The 11970-nt window shown below is 37.8% G+C and overlaps 1 non-coding gene across 1 annotated transcript; it reads left to right on the top strand.

Annotated features, from left to right (window-relative positions):
* The first annotated feature begins 9099 nt into the window (after window positions 1-9099).
* On the top strand, window positions 9100-9205 carry LOC122018208. The gene has a single exon (XR_006121639.1). It is a non-coding gene; the product is annotated as a small nucleolar RNA R71 (small nucleolar RNA).
* Window positions 9206-11970: the final 2765 nt, after the last annotated feature.

Below are 11970 nucleotides of genomic sequence, written 5' to 3'. Positions count from 1 at the left end.
TTACGAGTTGACACATTTTAGATCTAATCTAAATGATGATGCGCATCAAATACTTGATTTAGATCTAATCTAATCGTGGGGTGCATCATGTGCACGATTTAGATCTAATCTAATCACAAGGCACTAATTAATTACTTAATTAACTAGCATGCATCACATACACACAAAATAATTAATTAAATAATTAATCAAATAATTTTGTGATTATGTCATGGCCCTACTACGATCTTCTCAAGCCAATGAGAAGATCGGATGGTCAACCTAAGGTCAACAGCTTCTCAAGCTTCTTCGTTTGACCACCTTGTGTTGCTCGCGCCCTCCTCGTAACTCCGTCTCGTGTGGACCGTCCACCACTTCAAAATTTACATTACAATTTTGAAACTCGAGTTACATTCGAGTCTAAATCTAATTTACAACTAGAATATAAGAGAAAGGCACGACGCGCAGGTCGTGAAAATAAAAATAAAAGAATAAATACAGCACACACATCACAAATAACGGCGCGTAGACCGTAATATGAATTACAACACAATTCCAATCTTATTGGGTCTTTTTAGGCCATGACTATCACAAAATTAATATATAATTCTAAATTATATATTTTTCATAATTTTCTGTAATTTTCATAATTTTTACAATTTTATGAGTAAATTTTTCCCGGCGGTCCCGTTTAGCGTTTTCGGGCGCAATCGCGGAACGAATCCCCTTGCGGGGCCAGGGGCAACGCCCCTACCCGCGATCTAACCATCGCGAGGGTTCCTTTGCGATCTAATAGCGCCTAATCCCGCTGTCCCAACAAATTTTGGGGCGAAACATTGCCGTTTCGGAAAATTCTTCTCGGTAGTCGAAGCCTACAAGTGTTTAAACACTTGTGCTTCGCTTCTACGAGAAAAATACCCATTAAAACTATAAAAACATGAATTTACAGAAAGTTTACAGATCTATATTTTTCATAAAAATATGAATCTAAACTCATACTCGCTTCACACGTGGCTCTGATACCACTGTTGGGTTTTTCGGGCCGCGAAAAACCGCTTTTCGCGTCGCGAAAACCACGAATCACCCATGCCACTGGATCTCGTGCGAAGGATAGATTTCAAAATTACGAGTATGAGTTTCAAACTATGATCTACAGTAGATCTACAAAGGAAAAACATTTTATACCTTTGAAGCGTGCCCTCGCAAATCCCGCTCGTCCAACGGTACGCCGAATCTCGATGTTGTCAATGTAGACAACTCTCTAGTGATATCCACACGAACAAGAAGTGTTCTCTAACACTCAAGGATGGAGAAGAGAGCACCACAAGTGTGCTAGCACTCTCTAGGGCTCTCGGGTAGGATTGGAAGAAGAAGAAAGGAAAAGAAGAGAACACACTCCTCTAAAATCTCTATGTGACTTTCACTAACCTTTCTTCTTTGATTAGATTCACTCTCCTTTCTTCTCCCTTGCTTAAAACCCACGACCAAGAGAAGAGAAGGAGCAAGAAAAGAGCTTAGGAGGAGGAAGATCACTTGAATGAGAATTACACTTGCAAAAATGAAACTCTTTTTTCATCTAATTAAGTGGTTTGTAACCTCCATGGGATACCAAGAGTCATAACTCTTGGTAACTCCCATGAGGTGGCACTTCACTTAAGTAACCATGATGATGTGGAGCATCATCATTGGTCCACTTAATGCCAACTCACCAATGAGGTGGCATAAATTCAAGTCAAACTTGACTCTTCATCTTCCTATCAAGTCAAGTCAAACTTGACTTAATCTCTCTCATGGTTGATCTAATCCAACCATTTAATTCAAGCCAATTTAATATAATGAATCTAATTCATTTAATTAAATTGTTTCAATGAGTCATAATCTAAATTAGACTCATTGAACACATGAATCAACTTGAGTCCAACTCTATTAGCCCAATTAGGATTACTCTTAATCCAATTTGATTCATCAAATGAATCTAATCCTCTTGGTTCATCATATGAACCTAATCTCCATCCACTTGTTCTTTGTGTGTGACCCAATAGATTCTTGAAACGTTGGCAATGCCCCTAAACTCATTTAGAAACATAAGTAATGAGCGGTATCTAGCAATACATCATTACTACCCAAGTTACAAGAATGTTGAGATCCAACATCACCTTGTGACTACTAATTGTGACTCCTCACAATATATGACAAGTGTCCTTCTATCCTAGATATCTAGATTGATCAATGTGAGGCATAGACCGTGTCATCCTCTAATCAATCTAAATCTTGAACTCCAAGTAGACTCACTCAATCAAATGAGCTCAATATCCTATATTGACTCATTTGGGCATGGACATGCACTTTGTGGTCTCACTCTATCAAGAATACCGATGTCTCTCCCGTCATATAGGAGGGATAGATCCCATCTACATCACTCACATCCCTCCGCATAATTTGTTACATACCCAGTAATCGCCTTTATGGTCCACCCAGTTACGGGTGACGTTTGACGAAACCAAAGTACATAACTCCTTATGTAGGGATCTATGGTGACTTCAGGTCTAAGGACTAGTAGTCATACTAATAGACACATGAGAAAGTATATGACACTCATATAACGATCCATGATACTTTCTCATGGCGGGTCATTCAGTATACATTCTCTAATGCATACCCATGTGTCAACTTGATATCTCTATATCCATGACTTGTGAGATCAAGTCATCGAGTTGACCTACATGCTAGTCTTATTGCATTAACATTGTCCCTGAATGTTAATACTCGACTAGGAATGATTAAGAGTAGTGTTCCCTATATCATCTCACTATCGGTTCAACTAACCGATTGATATAGGTGAGAACCGTCTACTCAAGGACGTTATTATACTTAGTTTATTTGGCACCAATACAAGTAAGTATAATAACCAAAAACTAAATGCCTTTATTTATATACAACAAGTCCAAAATACAATCATCAAATGATTGGCTCTAGCTAACAGTGAGAGATGTTTATCCTCTAATAGGAATAAAACATGGATTTTGAGAAATTGTCTTTACGTACTAAGTTTAGAAAGATTTTGATTTTTGTTTCTAAACTATTAAAGAATAGATATTCTGTCTATTTTGGTAACAAAGTTGTTATCAAGAAAATAGGAAAGTTATCTGTTCTGGTACGTTGGTTGGCAATTTAAAATCCAATAACTCCCACGATGCAACAAATGAAAAATAATAACACATCTTCTAACTCTAAGAGAAAGCAACCTTCGGAAATGAACAAATTATACCTTTAGCATCTAAGGCTAGGTCATTTTAACTTGAGTAGGATTCAAAGGATAATAGTCAATAAACTTTTGGGTTCATTGGTGGTGGAAAACTTTCCAACTTGCGAGTCTTACTTGGAAAGGAAAATGACCAAGAAGCTTTTTAAGTCTAAGCGGTAAGGAGCCAAAGATATGTTGGAATTCTGATTTGTGTGGATCTATGACTATCCATGTAAGAGGTGGTTTCGAATATTTCATCTCTTTTATAGACGACTATTCGAGATGTGGGTACATTGACTTGATGTACCACAAGTCTAGGTACTTTGATAAGTTCAAAGAGTACAAGGCTGATGTGGAGAAACGTCAAGGTAAAAGTATCAAGACACTACGGTGAGATCGTAGTGGCGAGTACCTCTTAGGAGAGTTTAAGAGTCACTTATCAGAAGTCAGGATTTAATCCCAACTAACTACACCTGGTACACCCCAACAGAATGGTGTAGTAGAAGGTATAAAACACTTATGGAAATAGTTAGATTAATGATGAGTTTTTCAAAATTACCAAATTTGTTTCAAGGATATACATTGTAAATGGAAGTGAACATAGTACATTCTAAGTCAAAACCCTCTACTCCCATAGATTTGTAGAATGAGCATAAGCCTAGTCTAAAGCATATTCAGATCTGGGGTAGTCCAGCACATGTGCTGAAGGGAGATACTGATAAGTTGGACAGGAGTTCACTTGTTATCCTAGGAAAACGAAAGGAGGTTTATAGTCCTAAAAATCAGAAGGATATTATTGGCACCAATGCCTGATTTTTAGAAGAGAACTATGTAATGAACCACAAGCCTGTAAGTAAATTTGTTCTTAAATAATAAAGGACACGTCTAATTTAGTACCAATAGTACAAGATGAAGTACCACAAGAAACTGCAACACGTATCACAAATGATACACAATTGCACAAAGTGCCTCGTTGTAGTGGGAGGGTTGTTAGGCAACCTGAAAGATTCATGTTTTGGGAGAGTCTTTGGACTTGATCCCTGGTGAACATGAATCTGGTCCCCGGACATGAAGCATTCCAAGATAAAGATGCAACATCTTGGCAAAGAGCAATGAATATAGAATTAGAATATATGTATTCTAATAAAGTCTGAGAGCTTATAAAATAACCAAAATTGTGTAAAAGTCATTAGGTCCACAATAGAAAAAGAAGGACAGACGGGAAGGTTGAAACTTTCAAATCAAGGCTTGTTGAAAAAGGGAAATTTTTTATCGGTAGCCATGCTTAAGTCTATCCCAATTCTTTTATCTATTGTTGCTCATATGGATTATGAGATTTGACAAGTAGATGTCAAGATAGCTTTCCTTAAAGGAATTCTTGAAGAACGGCGCCAAAAACTTGTTCGCTCTCCGCAAGTGTACGGAAATGTCGCAAGTAATATAAAAGATTATCATATCCACATGGACTGGAATAAGCACTAGAAATGTCTCAATGCGAATTAGCCAAACAACTATCCAATCGTTTCAAAAGCAAAGTAAGGTAAACAAATCTAATCTTAAAGATCAACTAACAAGAGTTTAGTGTTTTGGGGTATGATAAAGGGAGATTCTAGGAGTTTCGGTTTCTTTGTATGATTTCTCGAATGTAAGTGGTTCACCAATTCTTATCCCTCAATTGCCAAACATGTAGAAAGTTGCCGGTTCTCTCTTGCAATAGACAACCGGCTAAGGACTCAGAAATGTATCTAAATAGGATTAATTAGACATGAACCTATGTTGTCCTTACACAGAAGTGCACCTATTACTATGCCTTCCTCGGATATCAACGTAGAAGCCCACGACTTATCAATCTATCAAGATACAAGAAACTAATCACAAAATCCATCCTACTCTCTTGAATATTCCAATTTCCTCTTCAAGATTGTCTCTCAAACGTCCTTACACGGGCTTGCACCTGTCACGTGGATCCCTCGGATGATCGAGTGAGAGTTTATCTTTACAAAGTCCATAAGAAATTCAAACAATTAATCAAGAATGAGAATTAAGCACAAATCATATTTAATCGTTCAAGATCCAATTGATACAAGCAAGATAATGTCATTGAAACAAGAGAATGGCAAATCCATAAGAGATTACATCAATCCATCATACAAATACTCCCTTCATCCTAGAATACAAGATCTACTCCATGAATCGAGGAAGAAAACCCGAAGAAATAGAGAATATAAGCATTCCTTAAATCCCCAATCCAAGAAACCAAGAACTTATCTACGAAGAAGCTTCGTCTTCGGATCCAATCCTCGCTCCGGAGCCGGAATCGCCAAGAACTCCCCTTAAATCGCCCAGAAATCCTCCCAAGAATGGGAGGAAACCACCAAATCTTCTCTTCTCCCAAAGGGGGAGAGATCCCCTTTCAATTCATGAAGGAGGGTTTAAATAGAGGAGGGAATCGGGCGCCACACGGCCCCGTGACACGGCCGTGTGAGATTCACACGGCCATGTCCAGCCTTCCTTCTAAACCGCACTGCAGGATTCACACCCACACCGCTTAGTCTCTAGAATGCTACACGTGTGGTGCACACCACACCGCTTAGTCTCGAAACCTCACACTGTAGATCCACACGCCATGTAAAGCTTCGCCTGGTTGGCTTCATCTTGACACGGCTGTGAAGTTCACACGACCATGTCATTCTCCACTTCTGTTGGTGCCAAACTCCACACGACCCGAGCTCCATACCAGTGCAGGGCCGTGTGAGGTACACGGCCCGGTGCTTTCTCCCTTTGTTTCCTCCAATGCTTGCCCAAGGATGTAGATTCTTCACCAAATCGACTCCTGTGTACAGAAAATGCACAAAAAGCAGATCTCCGAACCAAAAGAGTAAATATGCTAAATGGAAAGCTGGAAGTATAAAAATGCATAGATCAAGCATGCTCAATGTATGTAAATGTGCGTAAAAACATGCATAAAAGAGTATATAATCTACGCACATCACACCCCAGACTTAAACCTTTGCTTGTCCTCAAGCAAAATGCCGCAGTCTAAATTCATATGCTCTACAACACATTCATAAAACCTAGTGCACTTTCCTAACTCTATCAAAAAGTTTCATTAGAAAGCATGATCATAGAAACAAGTAAAGTATGGTTCAAGCATAAGAATCTTGTGCACAGTGTAAAAGTAACTCAACACTCTTCAAGTTTCAATCCATGTCCTAGTCAAGTCGTCATCAAATTTAAATTCCTAGTGTTTCCATTGAAAGACAAGTAACCAGTGATAGGCACTTACTTACCATTCACTTGGTTCATATTTCTCAACTAACCCAAGGTCTCAAAGGTGTGCTCAATCTCAAGAGAAGCTAAACAGTCATTTCACCAGTAACCTAACTCGGTCTCAAAGGGGTGACTTGCTAGATTCCACTCATGACAACTATTTTTTATATCCCTTATTTATTTATTTTTTTTAATAAGTGTTTGCATTGTGCAAAACTTATTCACAAATGTAATTTTTAGCACACATGTTGGGATATTTTGATTTTTCCAAATGAGTTTTAATGATTTGAGCCTCATCCAGAAACCAAAATGAAAGTTGAGAAATCACCATGGAAACCAAGTACTAAGCAAACAAGATGAATCATGACTATTTCAATGACATCAACTATTCAAGCATCAAGCACAAGTGTAGTGAAGATAAAATCCTTAAGGTTGAACCAAAACTAAAACTCATCACCATAAGATTCTTGGCTTGTTTTATGCTACCCAAGATAGAGAAAAGAAGTACATAAAGTTTACTACTAGCATCATTCGAACATCATGAATCAAGACAATAATCGTGCTAACATTTCACTTGAATCCAAGAAAGCATATAAGTGAAGTTTTGATGTTCTCAAGATGTATGCCACAAAAAATCAAAACACAATGCAAGACATAAGCAAAAACAAAAACAAACAAAGCAAATCAAATGCATCTAATGCATCCCCCCAGACTTAAATTTTTCATTGTCCCAATAAAAACTAAAAACAATGTGGAGGAGATTTTAAAAGAAGTTACCAAGTGATGAGCTCCAAATGGTTGACGTTCATGTTTTTAAAGATACTCCTCCATCCAATACTCACATTCCTCCACAACTTTGAATTCTACAACAATAAGATAGACAAGAAAAATTAAGTAGAGGATACATGTTTATTATAAAGAGAGAACTAAAGACATAAAAGAAAATAAGGAAAATGAACTTGGGTTGCCTCCCAAGAAGCGCTTGTTTAAGGTCATTAGCTCGACCACCTCATTAGATTCATCTAAATCTTGCTCTTGGAGGGGTAAGATATTTTAGAACCCTCCTACCAAGGGCTCTTATTATGGAGGGAGCTTTCATTAAAGGAGCTACAAAGTAAAGTATAACTCTCTCCATCTTCGTCTTCTTGGAAATTTTTTCACGTGGTCGAAGACGGTTCAGATTGAGCTTCCAATTATTGGCCCATGTGAAATCTGCACATCCAAAAGAAAAACAAATCTCCCACAAGCATGTTATATAGTATAGAGCTAGAACCATATCAAGATAAGATAAATAAGTAATAAAAATTGAATCACATCCAACAAAGTCAATTATAGGTACCTCCATAAAGTTTTCCAAAAGATCACAAGAAATACTAACCTTACTTTGTTGAGAAATACCTGAAATTTATAAACATGTAGATGTGACTTCCTCTGAATCAAATGATGGTTCTGGCTCTAGCTTAGGTGTTGATGATATCAATAATGGTGATTCTCGAGACTCTACTAGCTCTGTATAAGTCCCTACACATTGTTCCACAACATGATCAATTCTTAAAACCTCTAAGGGTTGTCTTGACAAAGGTGGTGATCCTTGAGATGCTGCTTCCACAACACAGCTCCCTACACATTCTTCCATATCATCATCATCAACACATACATCAAAAAATAAACCAACATCTATGTCCTCAAAAGGAGAATCAGTAACAAGAGGATCAATAACTTCACTTGCAGTTTTAAGTTGATCTACCACATCACATTCATCATCTGAAAATTCAATGTCACTATAACACCTTATAAAATTTTGAGGTAGATCTGAAAACTTATTTACCACTGCATTATCAATAAAATCCTCATCTGAAAAATCTTCATCTTCATATATATTCAAAAATCTGCACTCAACCATATTAGTGTCACAGGATTTGCCGAAGTCTTTATTTTCATTGACCCCCACTAGCCTTTGTGGAAAAGGAACCCTCAGTGAAGGTCCTGGGAAAGACTGAACTCCCTTTTTCCCAAATTCCCTTTGAGCTTTTGGAGGAGGTCCAACTTGCTTATCTAATGTTGGTGTGATTAATCGTTGAGGGAAAGGTACTTCTAGCCTTTGGGAACTTCCCAGAGAAATGGAACTGAGTTCTTGTGATCTTCTATTATTCTTCTCCTCAATTCTAAACATGTCGTTCTTCAGAAGTTCTTCATGATTTTTTCCACTTCTCAACCCAACATCATCATACTTTTCATTGGATCTTGACTGTGTAGGAGGGGGATCTTCTTTAAATCATTTTGAAATAATACTATCAAGCTTTGCCCCCAAATGTTTGAACTCCTCACTCTGTGACTTGTGAATTTCAACATTTTTAGGTGGTTGAATTTCATTTTGTTTGACAGGCTCTCTTACATTTATAGCTTGCACTTTTTGAATATCTGAGGGAAATTCCATCCAACTTTTGTTCGACCATTCATGGAGGTTCAATGTCACTTGATCAATTAACGAATAAGCTTCATCTACACTTTTGTCCATAAAAGAACCTCCAGCTGATGAATCCAATAAAGTCTTGTCTGAGAAAGAAATTCCCCCATAGAATATGTGCAAAATCAACCATTTTTCAAAACCATGATGAGGGCACTGTCTTTGAAGACTCTTGAATCTATCCCATGCTTCAAATAATGATTCTCCATATGCCTGAGAAAAATTTGTTATGCAATTCCTCATATACACCGTTCTACTTGGAGGGAAAAAATGATTCAGAAATTGCTTCTCCAATTGTTCCCAACTTGTGATGCTTTGAGGATAGAGAGAATATAGCCAAGTCCTTGCTTTATCCTTGATACTGAAAGGAAATATCATCAATCGAACTGCATTTGCTGATACTCCTTCACATTTCACCAAATCACAAATCTCTAAAAATGTTTCAAGATGCAGATAAGGACTTTCTGATACTTCTCCTCCAAATTTGTGACCTTGTATCATGAAAATTATCTCTGGGTCTAGTTGGAAACTTTCTACTTCAATTTGAGGTTGCTCAATGGGAGATAAAAATCTTGCAGAAAAGGGTGTAGAAAAATTTCTCATGGTCCTGCTTGACATGTTAGTGCTCATGGATATTCAAGAAGAAAAAAGAAAATTATCAAGAATCAAAAACAAGAAATAAAATGCAATATGAAAAGCAAGAAAGCAAATGCAGAATTTAAATTGCAAGAAAGAAAGTGCATAATGAAAACAAGAAAGAAAGATAAAAGAAAAAAGAAAAATGTCTAGAATAATTCATATGCTAAAAATTGCAAGATATGTTTACAAAAGAAAAGAAGAAAGAAACAAGATCAAAAGAGAAAATAGAGAAAAGTTAGATTAGAGTACTAGAAATCAAGAATGCAAAGTTGGAATTAGAATTAGAATTCCAACAAAAAGAGTTATCAAGAATGTTATTCAAGAAAGGAAAAACTTACGAAAACAGAATTCTAACAATTAGTTATAACTATGCAAATCAAAAGAAAAAAATAAAAATTATGTTTAGTCTAACTCAATTGATAATTCCTAATGTTATAGCGCAGTCCCCGGCAACGGCGCCAAAAACTTATTCGCTCTCCGCAAGTGTACGGAAATGTCGCAAGTAATATAAAAGATTATCGTTTCCACAGGGACTGGAATAAGCACTAGAAATGTCTCAATGCGAATTAGCCAAACAACTATCCAATCGTTTCAAAAGCAAAGTAAGGTAAACAAATCTAATCTTAAAGATCAACTAACAAGAGTTTAGTGTTTTGGGGTATGATAAAGGGAGATTCTAGGAGTTTCGGTTTCTTTGTATGATTTCTCGAATGTAAGTGGTTCACCAATTCTTATCCCTCAATTGCCAAACATGTAGAAAGTTTCCGGTTCTCTCTTGCAATAGACAACCGGCTAAGGACTGAGAAATGTATCTAAATAGGATTAATTAGACATGAACCTATGTTGTCCTTACACAGAAGTGCACCTATTACTATGCCTTCCTCGGATATCAACGTAGAAGCCCACGACTTATCAATCTATCAAGATACAAGAAACTAATCACAAAATCCATCCTACTCTCTTGAATATTCCAATTTCCTCTTCAAGATTGTCTCTCAAACGTCCTTACACGAGCTTGCACCTGTCACGTGGATCCCTCGGATGATCGAGTGAGAGTTTATCTTTACAAAATCCATACGAAATTCAAACAATTAATCAAGAATGAGAATTAAGCACAAATCATCTTTAATCGTTCAAGATCCAATTGATACAAGCAAGATAATGTCATTGAAACAAGAGAATGGCAAATCCATAAGAGATTACATCAATCCATCATACAAATACTCCCTTCATCCTAGAATACAAGATCTACTCCATGAATCGAGGAAGAAAACCCGAAGAAATAGAGAATATAAGCATTCCTTGAATCCCCAATCCAAGAAACCAAGAAAAGGGGGGAAAGAGAAAACTTATCTACGAAGAAGCTTCGTCTTCGGATCCAATCCTCGCTCCGGAGCCGGAATCGCCAAGAGAATCGCCCTGAAATCCTCCCAAGAATGGGAGGAAACCACCAAATCTTCTCTTCTCCCAAAGGGAGAGATCCCTTCAATTCATGAAGGAGGGTTTAAATAGAGGAGGAATCGGGCGCCACACGGCCCGTGGCCGTGTGAGATTCACACCGCCATGTCCAGCCCTTCTCTCAAAAACCGCACTGCAGGGTTCACACGCCACACCGCTTAGTCTCTAGAATGCTACACGGCCGCAGTGGTGCACACTACCACACTGCTTAGTCTCTAGAAACCTCACACGCCATGTAGATCCACACGCCATGTAAGGCTTCGCTCGTTAGCTTAATCTTGACACTGTGAAGTTCACACGGCCATGTCATTCTCCACTTCTGTTGGTGCCAAACTCCACATGGCCCGAGCTCCATACCAGTGCAGGGCCGTGTGAGGTACACGGCCCGGTGCTTTCTCCCTTTGTTTCCTCCAATGCTTGCCCAAGGATGTAGATTCTTCACCAAATCGACTCCTGTGTACAGAAAATGCACAAAAAGCAGATCTCTGAACCAAAAGAGTAAATATGCTAAAAGGAAAGCTGGAAGTATAAAAATGCATAGATCAAGCATGCTCAAAGTATGTAAATGTGCGTAAAAACATGCATAAAAGAGTATATAATCTACGCACATCAGTAGTCCAGCACATGTGCTGAAGGGAGATACTGATAAGTTGGACAGGAGTTCACTTGTTATCCTAGGAAAACAAAAGGAGGTTTATAGTCCTAAAAATCATAAGGATATTGTTGGCACCAATGCCTGATTTTTAGAAGAGAACTATGTAATGAACCACAAGCCTGTAAGTAAATTTGTTCTTAAATAATAAAGGACACGTCTAATTTAGTACCAATAGTACAAGATGAAGTACCACAAGAAACTGCAACACGTATCACAAATGATACACAATTGCACAAAGTGCCTCGTTGTAGTGGGAGG

Source organism: Zingiber officinale, chromosome 8B (assembly GCF_018446385.1).
Source record: "Zingiber officinale cultivar Zhangliang chromosome 8B, Zo_v1.1, whole genome shotgun sequence".
NCBI lineage: Eukaryota > Viridiplantae > Streptophyta > Magnoliopsida > Zingiberales > Zingiberaceae > Zingiber > Zingiber officinale.
This window is presented reverse-complemented; position numbering and strand designations above follow the sequence as displayed.